The sequence below is a fragment of the Podarcis bocagei genome (genome assembly GCF_964188305.1).
Source record: "Podarcis bocagei genome assembly, chromosome: 8".
Classification (NCBI taxonomy): Eukaryota; Metazoa; Chordata; class Lepidosauria; order Squamata; family Lacertidae; genus Podarcis; species Podarcis bocagei.
Genome location: NC_138133.1, coordinates 70,876,762 through 70,895,442, shown reverse-complemented (window position 1 = coordinate 70,895,442; position 18,681 = coordinate 70,876,762). Strand labels below are relative to the sequence as shown.

General features: G+C 36.7%; 1 protein-coding gene and 1 long non-coding RNA gene across 10 annotated transcripts in view; one reads left to right on the top strand and one right to left on the bottom strand.

Moving 5' to 3' along the window:
- The window catches only part of ZFPM2 (zinc finger protein, FOG family member 2), a 455,323-nt gene that overhangs the window by 309,943 nt on the left and 126,699 nt on the right, over positions 1–18,681 (bottom strand). Inside the window, exon 1 of one of the 9 annotated variants that reach the window (XM_081204399.1) lies at positions 13,639–13,761. The exons of 4 other annotated variants lie outside the window; for them this stretch is intronic. The gene's annotated coding sequence lies outside the window, so the exon portion shown is untranslated. Of the gene's footprint in view, positions 1–9,807; positions 9,999–13,638; positions 13,762–18,681 lie in introns of those variants that run through there. 4 more of the 9 variants (XM_081204401.1, XM_081204394.1, XM_081204397.1 and 1 more) reach the window with 4 other exon arrangements.
- On the top strand, positions 13,793–14,628 carry LOC308593114. The gene is made up of 2 exons (XR_014010738.1): positions 13,793–13,920; positions 14,304–14,628. It is a non-coding gene; the product is annotated as an uncharacterized lncRNA (long non-coding RNA).

Genomic DNA, 18,681 nt, shown 5'->3' with positions numbered 1-18,681 from the left:
AGACAAAAGTGTCTTTTAATTGGTGGTATCAAAATTATGGAACAAACTGCTTTGTTTCAGCAGGTGTTTTTTATTTAAACCCTGCCATATGTGGTTTTTATGATATTTTACTGCTGTTGTTTCATTAATGTTTTAGTGTTAGGATTCTATATTAATTTATTTTGTGATTTTTAAAAAAGATTTGTCATAGAAAGGCAGATTACATATACTTAAACAAACAAACAAACATTCTCATATTATTGATGGAGAATAGAGAGTGGCAGATGTAATTTTCCCACAGTGGTTGTAATGAGTTCATAGCGGGGTAAAATCTAAACCCTGATCTTCTACATAAAAATAAAACTTCCAGAACACTGGCTCTCAAAGAATAAATTAAAGGCCTACCTATAAAATGCAGGAAACAGGATCTATTTATTTATATTGAAACAGATACTAACCTTTTCCCTTTATGAATGACCATACACATGACGAAGAAGTTCACAACTGAGATCTGTACCTTTAAGGCATGAAGCTAGTGACTCTGCTGCAAAATCATTGTCAAAAAGGATGCCTTGCATTCATCACTCCATCAGGTTTGTTCAGGGCTCCAAGACACACTTCAGAGTTCAACACCGATCTGACTACTAGCATGATTTTTGGGTGCCTGTTTGCAGATGCAGCCGAGTTATCAATTCGAACAGACACACAATCCGGGTCCAATGTCACTTCTCCTCATTATGTTAATAGTTAATACATGCAAATGAAAACACTCTAGCAATTTGATTTCTTTGAAGATAGTTTGCATATTGTCTTAGCCATAATGACTGTACACTTCTCTCAGTCTCGATTTATGCAAGGCTAGTTTAGTTCATTTTTATCAGCTCAAGTTCATTTTGGCTGGTACTGGAATGTATGTGTGTTTTCTTTTTTACCTTTCACCTAATTACCATTCAGGTACCATAAGCAGATTTTTCATGCTATTGGTGTTTTTCTTAATTAAGAAACAAATGAATTCTCTCTAGCAAAAAAGATGGAACAACAGAATAAGATGCCAGAGGCTGATGTTCTGCTTCTTAATTGAAGCTGTTCCATTGTTAGGTGTCTGTTATGAAAGGGCAGAAGTGTCATGAGTTTAGTAAGAATGGTATATAAATTACAGCTATAAGCAGTAGCATTGAAGTTAAGAATGGAAAAGGAACATCAGCTTTTATAGACACAGCACCTCCTGTTTTCAAAGACAAAAACTTATTGCAAACACACACACTTCTTCATTTGCTAAAGATTTCTGGTTCTTCTAATCCCAGCCCACAGAGAAGTGTTTCATTTTCTTTTGTCTATTATCTGCATGCTGCTTATGTGCTCATGGTGTTCAGCTCTGGAAGCAACCAGAGACCCCAGTGAGAAGAATTTCATCTCTGCTGTTCCATTCTTCCAGTAAAATATTGATATTAATTTATCATTTTTAAAGAAATGTTTTGTTCCCCTTTTACTTTCTGCCTGTATTTACTTGTTTGTGAACAATTAAACTTAGTAAAGCATTTAATATTTTTCAGATACTCTGCAACAAGCCTATTCCCAGGCTCATCTAGAGCTGTGGAAATCGAAAACCTTTTGAGACCACTGTATTATACTTTCATCGCACTGTTCATACTATCAAGCATGGGCCAGCATTCCACAAATTGGGAGCCACCGCAGAAAAGCCCTGTTCTTGTGTTGCCACCCCACAGACCTTCGTTGAGTATTTTTATATTTAAATAATTATATAATGCATATAAAGAATGGTCTATATTCAGCTTTATCTGTTAACAGTAAGAAAACCAATGTTTAAAAAACTTACAACTTAAACAGACTACAATGTTGCAAAATAGTACCCCACACAATACTAAACAATTTGAATGGCCTTTGTAAAAAAACAAACTTTAAAAAATACTGTATTAGCTGCAATCATGTTACTCAAATGCCCATTTTAAAAATTATATAATTCACAATATGGAGTGGGGCTGAACTGCTTCATGAACCTTATTCCAATAATGTATGAAAATGCTCCTATTTGTAAATAAATCACAGTGCTATCTTCCCTCTCTAACTCTGTTCACACTTGTAAATTGAACTGGATACCTCATATTCCATACTCTCATACGCCAATTACAGGCAACTCTCCATTTGTGTGGGAGTTGTGTTCTGAGGCACCATGTGCATCAGTGGGGCACGCGTACCCTTGCCCTGTTCCACTCCCTTCCGAGGCCAAAAACAGTGTGCGCACCAGCAGTCACACCTGCCTCAAATGCACTGAAAAAGTTGCCTGTATCTAAAGAAGGCAAGCTGATCTTCTTCAACTTATGACGGATGTCCAACAATGAGGTGGTTAAGAAATGAGTCATCATTTCTACATCATCTGGTATAACTAGACCCGTTTTATATCTTTATCATCAGGTCCAGTGGTAAATCACTACGTACATGCTGAGTATTGTTAATGCAGAGGCACACAGAAAATCTGTCCAGAGGTATATTCTTTGAGAAGTGAAAGAAGAGATGCCTTGTTTTCCCAACTTTTTTGAGGAACCTTTTGGCACAACCCCCTCGTTCTCATACTCTGCCTGTAACTTAGCCTAACATACTTCTATGTTTACCCCTTCCTCCAGTTCCCTACCCTTTATCTGTTGATCCCCATGTATTAAATTTTAGACTGTAAGCTTCTAGGGGCAGAGACCTGTCTTCCTACAGTGTGTAAAGTGTCATGAACACTGATAGTACTATATAAATGAATAAAGAATCAACTTAGTGGGAAATTTGGTACTCAGTACCCAATTCCTCGGTATAATAAATAATTCTTTTTATTTTTAAGAAGTGCTACACGTTCATAACTGCCAACTGATGACTCAGTGGCAAAATTCCCATTAATTTTAATGGATCTGGATGGCACCCAATAGTAATTAGCCACTAACATGACAGAAGGGGGAAAAACAATTATATGAAAGCAGGGTGGGGAGCTGTCACTCAAGGGAGGACAGAAGTGGGGATTTTGTTTTGTTCAATAGCTCTGGGGGAGGATATACATATACTTTTAAAAACAAAGATATACAGTACTGCAAAAGAACTGAAACTGATGGCCCCATTTCTAGAAAATGAAAGCGTATGTCTATCTCTCCTCTTTTACAGACACAAGGGTATGGAATGCAACTTCCTGTTTTACAGTAAATACTGTACAATAGGCACAACCATCACTGCCAGAACCAAATGCCAAAAAATGCAGGGTATGTGTCATAAATGCATTTTGAAATGAGAACGATGGGAAATGTGAGAAGAGTATTTTCTCTCACTAATTTCCTTCCTCTGTATCTCTGTGTTTCCTTTCTGTCAAGCAGAGTCAAATCCAATATATACCATAAAGCTTCTAATATGCAATTTGTCTATAAGTTTTAACAAGACACACTTTTCTAAATAGCCACATTAAAAACTGAAAATGCTATATCATGTTAGGAGAAATTAAATGCAACACTCTCCCATCTTTTGCCATAGGTACTGTATTAACTCTGTTGACATCAATGTAGTCACCTCATCTTTAACACCAGAATAAAGTATCAGGAGAATGAAGCCCAATGTATCAGTCGTTCAGTAATTAATTACACAGAGCTGTAATTACTGTTTGCCAATGGAGCCATACAGTGGTAGCCTCCCCATGATAAAAACAAACCTTCCTAGGTTTTTCTAACCACTGGGTTCTCTCTGTTGCACTTTCAGCTTCATCTCCCCCAGTCAGTCTCTGACCTCCTCGCTTGGTGTCTCTGCCAAATTCTTGGCACTGAAAGTGAGGGGGAAGAGGCCATACCATAAGCGTGTTGATAATGAGGAGATAGAAATAGCAAACCAGCTGGATTGCCCTAATAAAGTATGTCTGGGATTCAGAGACACAACAACTCACTGCTCATGGAACAGTACTGTGCTTTTAACCCTCTGAATTCTAGTCTGAGTCTTTTCCATGATCCCTAGTTCCACATATCTGGAGAATATGTGCTGCAGGTATGCTGTTGCACTTATTTATTTATTTATTTATTTATTCATTCATTCATTCATGTATTTATTAGCTGCACTTTCTGGTAGGTGATACCCATAGCAGTTTTTTTTACAGAAAGAAAACAGCAAAACAGATTTTCATAAAACAAGTTAGCCACAGGATTACTGGGTTAGTTTGTCTTGTGACACCTTAAAAGACTTAACTAATTTGTTATGATGTGAGCTTTTCTTGAATAGCCCACTTCATTCTAGTCTCTAGTCTACAGAAGCTTAAGCCATAATAAATTTATTAGTCTTTAAGGTGCCACAAGGCTCTTCTTTATAAAACAGTAGCAGCACAATTCTATACTACTGAATACAATGTTGCTTACACATTCCTGTTAGTTTAGGATGCCTGCCTGATAGTTGTATTTTCTTGTTTTAACTATATTGCTTGAATATGTTATTGTGTACAGAGTTCTAGTTTGGAGTATTGGGTAGAATTGATTTAAGTTGTTTTTCCTCTTTGTCCTTCTTCCAATTTTCTCCTTTCACTTTTTTGCTAATTTTGAAATGAATTAAATGTCAAAAACGCACAAGGTGTTTTCCGCCTCTTCTCATTCTGCTAGAACTTGACTTCATGAAGCTCAAACAATTAGGCCTTTGTTTATTAATAATTAAAGAAATAAATTCAAACAGACATTGAAAGGCCATCTAAGGTAAACCAAAATGATTTCAAAGGCACCTTAACAACGTACACCATTGATTCTTGGAGCCTAATAGTCAGTTATCACACACATTCCCATACTTATACCAAAGTGAAAGACTGATTATGTCCAACACTGAGTGGTCAGTGTGACTAGACTGGCCTATAAGCATAGATAGAACTTTAAATTACCTATATTGCCCTTCCTGATACTACCTGTTGACTTCCATCACATCACAGGATGACAGTGACAGACAGGAATACAACAAATATCCATGGGCTCTACTTTCTGAAGAAAAATAGCACATTTGCAGTTACAGATAAATTTGCAAATAAAGGGTTTCTGTCCATAAATTTGCTTACGCAACATGGCTTTCCAGACACATCCTCCATGCTACAGCCCCTCAAAAGCCTCTCCTGATAACTAGGGGCAGAGGAAACTTATGAGCACAGAACAAGCAACAACCTGACACCATATACAATAGTGATGTGGCCAGCACTTAGAACACACAATGGTGAAGACCTACACTAGGATACAAAGTAACCATTTTGACATATGTACACTTGCAAAAAAAATGTCTTGTCCATAAATGATCTGAACATGCACTCCTAAGTTCTTTCCAACAAACGTATTAAAACTGCTGATCACTGAAGTTCATTACATTTACATAGACCAAACCCCAGGTGCCTCATCAATGAGTCAAAACAGCATGGACTTCAGAACCTACTTGCTGAAGTACTGTAGGAACAAAGCACAGTACAAAACAAAGTACTGTAGTCTGAAATTAAGTGTTAAGAATATTTTGCTAGTGATGGCATTTACATAAATATTTTTACTTTATGTCATAGCAGTGGGTAAAAAATAAATGTAATCACTTCAAAACTGGTAGTAAACATCAGTTATATTTTTAAGCATTAATTTTTGGTCCCTCCCAAAACAGAAATAACATACAGCACAGGAGAGTTTTAAGCCTTTTTAAAAGCTTTCAACTCATTATTCCAAAGGTAGGCAACCTTTTTAAAACCAATGGCCAGAAAGCCACATCTAATGAGCATATTTCACTTGGTTGTGATTGACATAATGTACATGTTGCCTCTATGGGCACAGTTAATGTTATTGAGCTTAGGGCCTTTCCAGACAGCAACATAATGAATCTTTTACTCATCAGTATACTAACACTAGCCCTGATCCACTCACAATGGCATAATATCCCATTCTTATGTAATGCATAAAGGTTGGGGGGGGGGAGAGCGCCTTGCAGTGTAAAGTAAGGGATAGGTTTTTAACACTTTTTCTATTTAAAAAGGATAAAAATGCAGTCCTGAACTGGCAGTGAGAAGTGCCTGGCCTCTAAAGAAATTAAAGGACTTAACATGTATTCCCACTTGAGTGGTATGGTGGAAGGGCATTCATCTCCTATTAAAATTCACAAGCTGGCAAGGGCCTTAGAGGAACAGTGGTGTTGCTGAAAGCAAAGCCATTGCACACACTATCCATGGCTTATTGCGAGAATCACGCTCCCACTTTCTACACATAGCACATCTACGGTAATGAACAGATTGCTGCATCCCAGCAACAAAATATTGCAGATTTAATGTTCGGGGGGGGAGGAATCGGCAACATATGCAGCACTTGGAGGGAAATGCTTTTATTCCTGTAATCACAGTTTTGTTGTTTGGAAAGGCTCTTATGCTATAGTGGTTTCATTATAAAACTCCCTGTTATGCATAACATCCCATGGAAAAAGTATGAAGTGATTATTTCTACTTACTTACCTGGATATGACAGATTTCTTGTTTAAACCTCAGTAGGCCCCAATGACATATAAAAGAATGGGTTGGATTTCTAAAACGAAAGGGATACACAGTTGGGAAGTGGCCAGTCTGTCTGCTGCAGGGGTAGACCTACTGCTGAAGCCGCTTCTCCAATTAGCACAATCAGTCACCACTGTGACTGCCCTCCATCCCCATAGCAATAATACCAAGGGGTATTCAAGGCAGCAAGGAGTCCCTGGCAGTGGCCCAGGCATGCCACCTGCTGATACTGGGCTTGCAAATTAGTGCAGTATGGGCGGAAATTTGGGCAATGTATTCCCCTCATTAGCTGCGAGTACTGAAAGTAGCAAGGGCCACTAGAGTTCTTCCCAAGGGTCCATACATATGATCAAATATCATCAACGGTAAGCTAATATCATCAGTGTCATAGTCAGAGGCAGCAGCAGACACTGTGGTACAGCTAAGCCGCTCACCTGACCTCCATCTGGCTGAAACAGAAGGAGTGGCATGAGGCAAATGCTCCATCCAGCAAGAGTACTGGGTTGACTCTGACTCTGCCAGAACATATGCAACATACCAACTTTGCCACCCAACACCTTTTTTGTCTTGGTATGCTGCAGTGACCCAGCCAGATAGTGGTCAGGTGAGCAGCTCAGCCACACCATTGATGGTCAGAAGTATGTAACCAAACTAATGAATTCAATTAACAAAAAAAAAAAAAAGCTTTTAGTTTCCTATGTTGTGTTAAGGGCTTTCCATGTTCATTCAAGCTCCAAAATTGCATGAACGCTGCTGCCATAAATAAAGCACTTTAAAGCATATTTCCTTCTAGTCAATTAAGCGAAAGAATGGGCAAGACAGACATTAAAGTTATCCTAGAGACAGCACAATGTCGTGCACAGAGGTAGCACCATATTGTACACTCCATATTCAGAGCATCATGGTGGCAATCATTATCCATGCCAGCTCTATAATTACCTTTGAACATGTGCAGAGTACAATTGCTAAATGAATCATCGAAAGGTAGGTTTTCAGATCAGAAAGTATATCTTCCTCACAAGTTTCTCTTCCCGAAAATGCTTACATTTGTTTACATACATTTAAAATGAAACTCAAAAGCTTGAATCATTCCAATACAACAAACTCAAAAAGTATTAAACTCTTTTTTTCTCTCTCTCAGCTTTTCTGCTCATTCTGCACTATGAGGAAATAGCAGCACACAGTAAAGGTTTTTTTGTTTCAGGATTACAAAATGAACAAAAACCCTATGAAGGAGATATACAGAAGGAGTGATGAGGAAAGCTTCACCTTTATCCTGCACTGAGCAAGGTGGTAGGACTAGTTGACCTTTAAGATTCCTTCTAACATTTAACATTCTATGCAGATGATATTGGCTTCCAATTAGGTACTTGTAACATGGAATGGTAGCTTGCATTGCATGATAGCTCCAGTGGCACAGATACCATGTGTATATTCCAGTGAACAGATAACATTTGCCCAGACTTTTTATATTTTCCCTTCCCCACCTATTTAATTCATTCAAAATAAACAATTTATTATTCTTTCTACCCCAAATTCAGCATGGACCATGCTCTAACTTACTTCTCCTATACTACAGTGGTACCTCAGGTTAAGTACTTAATTCGTTCCGGAGGTCTGTACTTAACCTGAAACTGTTCTTAACCTGAAGCACCACTTTAGCTAATGGGGCCTCCCGCTGTCTCCGCGCCGCTGGAGCACGATTTCTGTTTTCATCCTGAAGCAAAGTTCTTAACCTGAAGCACTATTTCTGGGTTAGCGGAGTCTGTAACCTGAAGCATATGTAACCTGAAGCGTATGTAACCCGAGGTACCACTGTACTAAGTTTCAAATCACTGAACCTTTTTCTAACTAGAAGTCCTAGAATCTACTACACTTCCCTAATTGCTTGTTATAATGGTGAGATGCAATTTAACTTACCCTCATTTACATAGGACTACAATTGCTGCCCTATAATTCATATAGTGTATACCTGCACATATACACATACATATACATTTTCATGTATTTTATCTCCTTCCAACCCCTGCCCACTCCCCATCCCTTTCTGTCCCTCACACATTTTGCCATTTTCCAGTTGACCTTCTCTGCCTGTTGTTCATTCTCACTTCACCCAACATTTAATTCCCTCACTCAGCCCTCTTTCACAACAGATTTGTACTAAGCATGTGTGTGGAACACCCTCATGAAATCCAATAGCTAACCCTGGCCACAGAAATGCTCCGGTAACAAAAACTAGAAGTGTATACCACTGTTAGAGAAAATCACAGAAATGCACTTTGATGTTCCCAAAACAAACCATTTGCAAAAAAGCACAGTTCAAATGGAGAAATATTTTTTTTGAAAATCCATTCCAGCAAAGTCTATGGGGACAAAACACAGCATCTGTCAACATGCCAGAATGTTTCATGAAATATTTAATTCATTCAAAATAACTAATTTCTTGTGTTTTCTACTCCTGATCCAGCATGCAGCACCCTCAAACATACTTACCCCTTCAAGTTTCAAATGTACTGAATGATGTTCTAACTCTAAATGTAGAACCAATCCCTTCCCTCCATTTTTAAATTATTATTATTATTTATTAAATTTGTATACTGCTCTATACATGCAGGTCTCAGGGCAATTACAGCATAAAATCACAGTATAAATACACAAAATACGTAATAAAGACAAAACAACCCAATAACCCCCCCCCAAAAAAGCCCACATTTTAAAAGGGCATTGGATGCCAATCAGCCAAAGGCCTGGTTAAAAAGGAATGTTTTTCCTGGCACCTAAAGGTGTATAGCGAAGGGAGCCACTGCAGAATGGGGAGCCACTGTAGAAAAGGCTCTTTCTGGTGTTGTCACCCTCCAGACATCTTGTGGAAAAGGCACACAAAGAAGGGTCTCAGAAGATGATCTCAAGGTCTGGGTAGATTCATTTGGAAAGAGGCGGTCCTAGAGGTATTGTGATCTTTAGCCATTTAAGGTTTCATAGGTCAAAACAAACAAGTCTCAAAACTAATTGGCAGCCAGTGCATTCAGGCCAGCATCATTGTAATATGCTCATACCAACTTGCCCTGGTGAGCAACCTGGTTGTTGAATTCTGCACTAGCTGAAGACTTCAGAGGCAGCCCTACGTATAATGCATTGCAGTAATCTAACCTTGAGGTTACTAGAGCATAGACAACAGTAGTTAGGCTATCCCTGTCTAGAAAAAGGTGCAGCTAGACCACCAACAGAAGCTGATAGAAGGTACTCCACATCATTGAGGCCACCTGAGCCTCAAGTGACAGCAAAGGATCCAGGAGTACCCCCAAGCCACGTACCCGCTCCTTCAGAGGAAGTGTAACCCCATCAAGAGCAGGCAATCTCTCAGTCATCTAGTCTAGGGAACCACCCACTAACAGTGCCTCAGTCTTATGTGGAATGAGCTTCAGTTTGTTGGCTCTCACCCAGTCCATTATCAAGGCAAGACACCAGTCCAGCACTTTCACTGCCTCACCTGCAGATGTAAATAAGAAGCAGAGCTGAGTGTCATCGGCATATTGCTGACAATGTACTCCAAAACTCTGCATAACTCCACTCCAGATAACCCCCCATTTTTCATTATAATTAGTGAATTGCAATTCTGCTAATTAACCCAACAATTACAGTAACATAGCAGCCAAGATGGCAAAGAAGTAACAGCCAGTGTATTGGTTCAAATAGGAATTAATGCTACTATAATGTGTACAGGTGTGTACAAAACACTACTGCATTACTAACAGACATGCAACTCTCTGTATTCTGCCCCACTTCTGCGATAACACCGCATGATTGTTGTCTTGTATTCTTGTTACTTCTTGAGCTCTTCTAAAACCCAGTATTTGCATTTACTCCAGATCAGGGGTGGGGAACTGCATCCAGCTGGCAGGCAAGAACTTTATCTCCTCCATCAGCCAAGTCCGACATGTGGGCCTTACCATGCTCTAGTCAATCACCTGATGTTATACTGATGTGACCTAGCTTGTGCATTCAGAATAGCACAGACTACAAAAATAAATATTTTATTCCTTCCTTCCTTCATTTTCTATTTTGCCCTTCCAAAGGAAGAAGCAAGCAAGAAAGCAGAGCCTTGTCATACACATGGCAATTAACAACAGTAGCAATATATCGGGACCATAGTCGGAAAACAAGGTCACATACCCCTTTTCTTGCTCTTGATCAAGGTGATCCATCAGTGTGACCAAGGCCATCTTGGTCCTAAAGCCAGATCTGAACCCAGACAGAAATGTCTCTAGATAATCCATGTAATCCAATAATGCCTCTCGCTGCCTTGCCACAACCCTCTCCACAACTTGCCCCAGGATTAATGATAGTGTATATTATATGGCAATTACATTAAAAATAAAATATTGGAAGTAATTCAAGGCTATAGTATTCTTAATAAGATGATAATAAGGGCAATGCATTTGGTGATGGGCTAGTTTTATATAAAAAAAAGAAACCAACAGAAAAATCTGGATAGAAGTCTGGATTTAAAAACTGACGGCATTCTTAAAATCATTCAGAATGTAAAACATCTGATATGAAAGATGAACTGTTTTTGGTGCAGGAAGCAGCTCAGAATTCAGAACTTAGGATAACAGCATAGGATAGATAAGCTTCTTTCTGCAACATGGTGCCTATATTAGCATGACATTGAAATCTAAGACACAGAGCATATTTCCAAGACAAAACTCCATACTGCTAGTAGGAGGTTAATAAAACAAGCAACACACATGTTGAAACTACAGAGCTACCTCTGTAGAAAGCAGCATCCGTCTACTTATGATTTTAAAATGAAGATCCTAATCTTTGGTGAAGGACTTCTACAGATCTTTTAGCAAAAAAAAAAGGGGGGAAATAAAGTTGTTTGCTATAGGCAGGCTATTTTACTGCACACTGAAAGGATGTTTTCTTAAAATTTAAACTGTATTGAATCCTTTACCATGAAAGTGTGAAAGTACTACAGTGTGGATAAAGTAGATGTCTAGATTTCTTTCTGGGCTTTAACTTATTCACTTCAGTATATCAACTGGGGCCACATACAGAGTTCTCAAAGGTTCATATACACCACTTAGAATTGATTTTTACCAGTGTCTTGAAAGATCGTCCCAGCATTTAAGCATCATCACCCTCTCTCGCTTATATCTGAACCTAGGTACTCAAGGTACTCTAAAAAGGAAACTGCAGTACTTCCTACTCCTTCTATATGTCTAAAATGGTTGTTTAAAATGTTAACCTTTTTATTATCATATTTTCTCCAATTCCCTTTTGTGTTTCTTGCATAAATAAATCAGAAAGGCAACTGTGATTTCAGTGAATGGCTACATGATTTTAGTTTCTATAGGTTAGGATCTTTACCAAATAATTAGAAATGGGGGTTTCAATATTAAAATAATGGTTAAAATGCGGAATAAAATACATTTATGTTATCTGTAAGATAAAGTTTTGTTGAAAAAGGAATTTATGTCCACCACAGACCAGACAGAAGTCTTCAAATGCTAAAAATATTTATCCTGAAAGTTATTTTCAAAGTTATTTTCAAGATACTGTTAAAAAGCTTCCTCACAAAAAGCAAGGTGTAATGGTTAGATCATCAAACTACAGAGACTGAAAAGCGTTTAGACATATTAAGCTTTTACAAACAAATGTATTCAATCAGTTAATGGCCAAATAGCATCTGAAAAACAAAGTCCTAGGTAAAACATTTTAAAATTATTTTTTACACCAAATATTTGTGACCAACTGGTACACAAACAAGCTAAATGAACTGAAGGACTGAAATCCTAAAGATACTTATGAGGAATTCAGTCTCACTGAACTCAGTGAAGAATAATACTGAATTAACATATTTAAGAACTATCTGTAAGTAACCGATCCATTTTTTTAATCTAAATGTTAATACTTTTACAATAATGCCATTTACTTTAGTAGAGTTACACTATTATGAAACAGCATAGATATTCAATGCAATATTTCCCTCTCTATTTTTGTTCCTATAACTTCTAAAAACAATCTGCCAATAGCTGACCACTACTGGATAAACAGAATTTCCTAGCTAGAAAAAGAATGTTTTACATGTCTGCCATACTATGAATGTGTGTGCTAAATATGCTTTTCAAACTTGAGCTTCAGTGTTCTTTTTTCCTTACCAGTAACATTTTCTGTTACTGCTAATCACTCCAGCCAGAACATCCCCAACAAATACTCCCACTTAAATGAGATTTTCTACACTGCAGGGCTAATCATAAAATTACACAGTCTAGTTCATCTAAGTAGCTGATTGTTACTTTCCATTTATAAATATAGCTGATCCTGATAATTTTGGCTACATTACTTTTTCTTTTCTTTCTTTGATTCATCACTCCTGATTTTCTTCTGGGTATAATTAGATGGTTCTCAATTACCTAATAAGAGGTGTGGCACTCTAGAACAGACTGAGTTATCAAGCTATTTTTCTTACTTGCATTTTAAAAAATCTGCCAAAAGAAAGACTTGTGAGAGGAAGAGAGAGGTGTGAAAATCTATTAAATGAGTTGAATAAGATGAGGAGCTAGTATATAACCAAAAGTGAAGCTACCTACAAAAATGATGTTAGTGTATTTTACTTCATCTTACAACATGGAATATAGTTTATCAAATAAAAGCACATACCTTTGTCAAATATCATTTACTTTGCAAACATGTAACAGTTACTTGTGGCCAAAAACTTTTAGTGCAGAAGTAATAACCAAATTTTACAAAGACAGACATTGAAACCTAAATGCTAAATAGATTATTCATACCGTTGACAAAGTATCTGACACAATAAATACAATCTTGTATTGAAGGGTGGGGGCTTTCCTAAAATCTGCTGTGTCATATTCTTACAGACCTGAATTTCATGTTTCTGATTATGGAAGCGCACATCATTAGATAGGAGCCATATGGATAACAGTAATTGTAAGAATTTGCTTAAAACCAGCTTTTAAAAATAAATTTATTCTGTAGTTTAGACATTAAGCATTGTTTTGTGAGGTGCAACAAATCACTGAGAAGAACATACACTGCTGCCATCCAAATTAATCTACAGGCTGTTTCAGACTGCATTCAATATTATCAGCAATACAGCACCTTGAAAAAAATCATCTTACCGATATTAAGCCAACAGCATTAGCTAAAACTCAACTGTCCTTTGGAGATTTGACCCTTGAAACTCAGAGTAAAGAGATACATCATAATGGATTTCCACTGAGTATAAAACTGTCCAAAATCTAAATTCAAATCCCAGCTGTCTACATTCCAGTTCTATGACAGTTGCAGCATTTTTTTTTTGTAACTGTCCTGAAAATCTTTTGGGCTGAACAGCATTATGTTCTAGTTCTTCAATTTGTTGTCCTTGAATATAAATATGTCTCAGTGAGATTTATTTTCTAGTAAGTGAGTTAATGTTGGTATAAAAGCTGTACCTTAATAATAATAGACAATTGTTAAGTATATTAGGTGTGTGTGTGTTTGGAATTTGTAAAATATAACAGTTAAACACTACTTAGATTTTTTTTTTTAATGCTCGGGCCAATTACATGTGAACCTGTCAAAAGCTAAGGGTCACTCTATAATATTCTTGCAGAATATCTGGTTTGAATTTAACTTTATTATGCAAGTACAGATGCTATGATTACAATTAGGGCTGCAATACGCAGTTACCTGGAAGTAAGTCCCATTGAATTCAATGAAACTTAATTCTGAGTAGACATGCATGGTACTGTACAGTATTGTAAATTTCTCTGAACTTTTCTTTTTGATTGTTTTATTTTAGCAGACCTTGAAAAGTTAAGGCACAAGATAAAGAAAAATGTAATCCAATGCCCCACCTTGTGGGAACCCAGTATTCCCTGACACTACACAGAAAACGACCTTTACGTCCTTCAGACTTCCCTAACAGACCCCATCATCTATCGCAAAAGCCAAATCATCTGATCCTAAACTAACTGTCAACTGCTTGCGATGGTAGGGAAGCCAGACATCAATCAATCAGTTTTTATCAGAGGTGCTCTTCGTTTTTGCTGTTGTGCTCATCTTATCATCTGACCCAGTTGTAGGCCTGACTTCAGAAGCTTAAAAGAACTTGATGGCAAAATATGCATTTGTTTGTTCAAGATGTCCATTCTTCTAACAGTGCACATGCATTTTTAGAAATCTGGTTTTAAAAATTACCTCTCTGCTATATCAAAACATTTTTAATTATATTCCCTTGCAATTGTGGATTCCTTTAACAACCAGCTTAAAGTCTTCCTAGATGTGCTCCATATCTCTATATGGCACATAATGAAAAGTTACCTGAAATAAAATCATAAATATATATATTTACAAAATCAAGGGTTGTGCTACATATTCTCATTATTAATTCTGACCTTTATAATTACTGTTGCAGTGCATGAAACAGAATGCTGACATGAGCAATGATTGTGCCCAATTTTACTACAATTAAGGCAGTAATCCTGTACTGTACACACTTACCTGGAAGTAAACCCCATGTAGCCCAGTGGGGCTTACTTCTAAATACGATGCAAATAATTGCACTCTAAGAGTCTGATGTTAAGTAAAGTAAAAGGTTGCTGGTTCAAAACCAGTTTAAGTATTTCAATTTAAAAACAACTGGGATTACTGCTTTTCTAAAGTAAAATTACGCATATTAATTTCTATCCAATTTCAAAGTAGGACATTTTATACAAAATCAGAAGGCTGGAAAAGTAAAAGCTTCAAGAATACCACCATCACTAAATTTTGGATTCATATTTTTCATATTAGAACCAATAAGCATTGTGGTACAAGCCCAGGCCCCGAAAATGTATGACCAGTTCTGGAAGACTACTGAAAATACTATTTGTAAGATGTAAGAATCTAAAGATGTTTCAGAGAAAAGATCTATTTCAGAGATGGAGGATTATAAAAATAAAATCTGAAAAGCAAAATAAATAAAGTAAACCCAATAAAAGGTCAAATGTAGTCATATGTTTAGGAGAGGATAAACAAACGTATTTTGAATTGATCCATTAACTGTAAACAACAATCTTTAAATAACCTTTCCTCTGCTGTAATTAACACTAATCAGATATAAGAATGATGTTTGTTAGTTCATTTCTAATATTAAGTTTAATAAGTAAAATGAATTGCTATCCTTTTATCACATAGATACGTCATATTATACAATAGGATGCAAGCACATAAACTAGACTGAGGTAGAATATTGTCACTGGAAACAGTCTGTATATAGTAGAACTGTATTCAAAAAGTTGTTTTAAGTACCCAGCTTTACCCAGCTTTTTAACTTTCTGGGTGATTCAGTGTTCATTCCCAAACTGGAACACATATGCTTACTTTCACATGAAGTTATACTCAACTGGCTATATAGTCAAAGACACAAAAGGTGCATACCGAATGTATCAAATCCAATAAAGGCAAGCATCTAAGTATTACTGTTAACAAAAAAATATTTTTTTGGAGAAAACCACTAAATAGTATATTTCAAATGATATTAGTACAACAAAATTTAGTTAGGATAAAATGATATAATATGAGGGAAAACTTCAAATGTCGAATAAGAATAAAACCTTTTAACTGTTCTATCTCCTCTTCTGTATTTCCAGTACAAATACTAACTCAAAACAACCTGTGACACAACTTATTATCAGTTAATCATAGCCTCCAAAAGCTTAAAACACAGACTACTGGCTGAAAAAACACAATTACTATTACTCATCAATGCAATTGTTCCACATAACATACAGGAAGAATTTCGGATGGGAAACCCAAACCGCTTGGTGCTATACACCTGTACTGTTCTGAATAACCCATAACTAATCTTATTCACCATGTAAACATAATAATCAATGTAACATTTCTTTGTGTTAAAATAAGAAAGCACATTGGATGCAAGATAAAAAGTCCCAATATAGAGTCTGTGGTTACTGCACAATGCAAATGAAGTAAAAACAACAACTATTCAGTGATATTTTGAAACACAGGAGTCAATTAAATATATACTTTTCATTTTCCTACCAAGCTCTAAACAACTTGGGCCTAAAATGGCTAGTGGATGCATCTTTCCCTATATGCAATCTTAGATGCAATCAAGTTTCAATGACAAGGACAAATAGAAGGCCTTTACCAGTAACTTCTTCACTGTGATTGAATGTCCTTCTGACGGTTTGCTAAAGCTTGAGCCCAAGCTTCTTCCTAATGCAATACAAGACTCAGGTTAAGAGTTTTTATTTTCTATGTATTCTTAAGTTTTTGTTTCCTAATACAGTGATTACTTTCTGAGACCCTTAAGAATGGATTGAGAGAGAAACTCATCTGAGTAATCAGAAATATTCAAGCACACTGCAAAGTAACAGAATATTAATACAGTCCTAACCTCGAAGAAATATATCTTTTCCTTTCCTATTCCTCAACATACAAATGTTGTATCGGCTGCAAGACTGGAGGTTCACCACTAGAACAGAAGACTGAAAATGGATGCCCCCTCCCAATCAATTTTATATATCACTTCTTGAATTTGTTCAAACATGTGTAGGTAGAACTGAACGTTGCAACTGTATGTTTACTTCTAAACAGATTAAATTCAGTACGGGGGGAGGGGAATTAAATTGGTGACAGCCATCCACAGCTGTTACCAACTCACGATGGCAATACCTTTTCAAGGCATTAGATAAAACTAAGAAATCAATGAAAAGATGTCAATACCAAGAACTGAGTCATTTGCCACTTATAAGCACCATGCATACTTCCATCGGTGTTATATTTTATATATATCCATTAGTCCCAAAATGGGTGGTTTTGTGGATGAGAAGCTATTACAAGTAACAGCACTACTTATACCTTCTACCTGAATAATGTTTTTAACAAGGCTATTGCAGAAGGAAACACACAAGGAAGGATAAATGAGTGTGGGAATTCTACATGCACTTCTAAACAAGACTACACATATTAGGGCTGGCTGATGTTCAGAGCTTCCTAAAGATTGAGCTGTACGTCTCAACAAAGTGATGTGTTTGTATGTCAATATTTCAACAAAGTGCTGTATATATGAACACCAATGCCCTGGAGAGATTTTCAACAGAGCTATACATCAATATTTTATTAAGGTGAATAGCAACAAAGTGGAATTCATATTTCGTTTTTACAGGCTCATGAAATACTTTTATCAGTTCAGCAATCTCCAAGGGTACATCTAACTGATTAGGCTGTATTATTCAGATTGCCTCTAGTTTCTGTTTGCTTGTCATTATTCCACAAGTATCAGGAAAACTGATTTGTCGTCTTCCCATTTTTTTTCTTTTTTAATGAATTCTACCTGGCAGTGCCTAACAAAATACCTTCCTACTCCATCCAACACTGTCACCTTTATACATCAGTATGCCTCAAAACCAAATTCAGACTTTCAAGGTAAAATAATACTGCTCTAAAAAAACAACGGAATTAGCACACTTTCATTCTAGACATGTTTGTCAAATGCACATATTACTGTGCCTGAAATAATCCAAATGACACAATTCTCTCTCCTTCCCCCTTTGTGTCATCTCAGAAAGACAATCTGACAGTAATAGCATGACACCCTCTTGGACATACCTCTGGGCATTAATATTTAAATCTTTCCTATCCCTTGTGATTGAAATTCAGCCTCTATTCACAAACAAAAACTAAATCAATGTTCTTAGAGTTCAAACTAGATCCCTAAACAGTTTGCCACTCTCCATGCACAGATAAGATAAACTTTCTTTGACCCAAGAGATGAAGTTGCCATGACGATCAGAGAGTCTACTTTCTATATTGATATTTGCTGATGTAACAACAAATAGAACCAGATCCTAGGACTGATAATGGTGATTAATTAATACTAATATTGATCCTTACAAGCAAGAGACAAGGCTATTAACTTGAAGCCTGAAAAGTCAATTGTTACCTGTGGCAGAGATACCAGTGACTGATTTTGAAACATAATAAACAAATGTGCTAGATTTATGCTAATACCTTTAAAGAGCCCATGTCTCTGTTTCAGGTATGACATTTCCACATTCAAGTGTGTTCATTTAATTGCATCCCTTTCCTTACAACCATAAACAAAAATAAGCTTCTATACAGGGAGAAGAAGCTGTTTAAAGAATATAGACCCCAATTCATTCCTTTTCTGA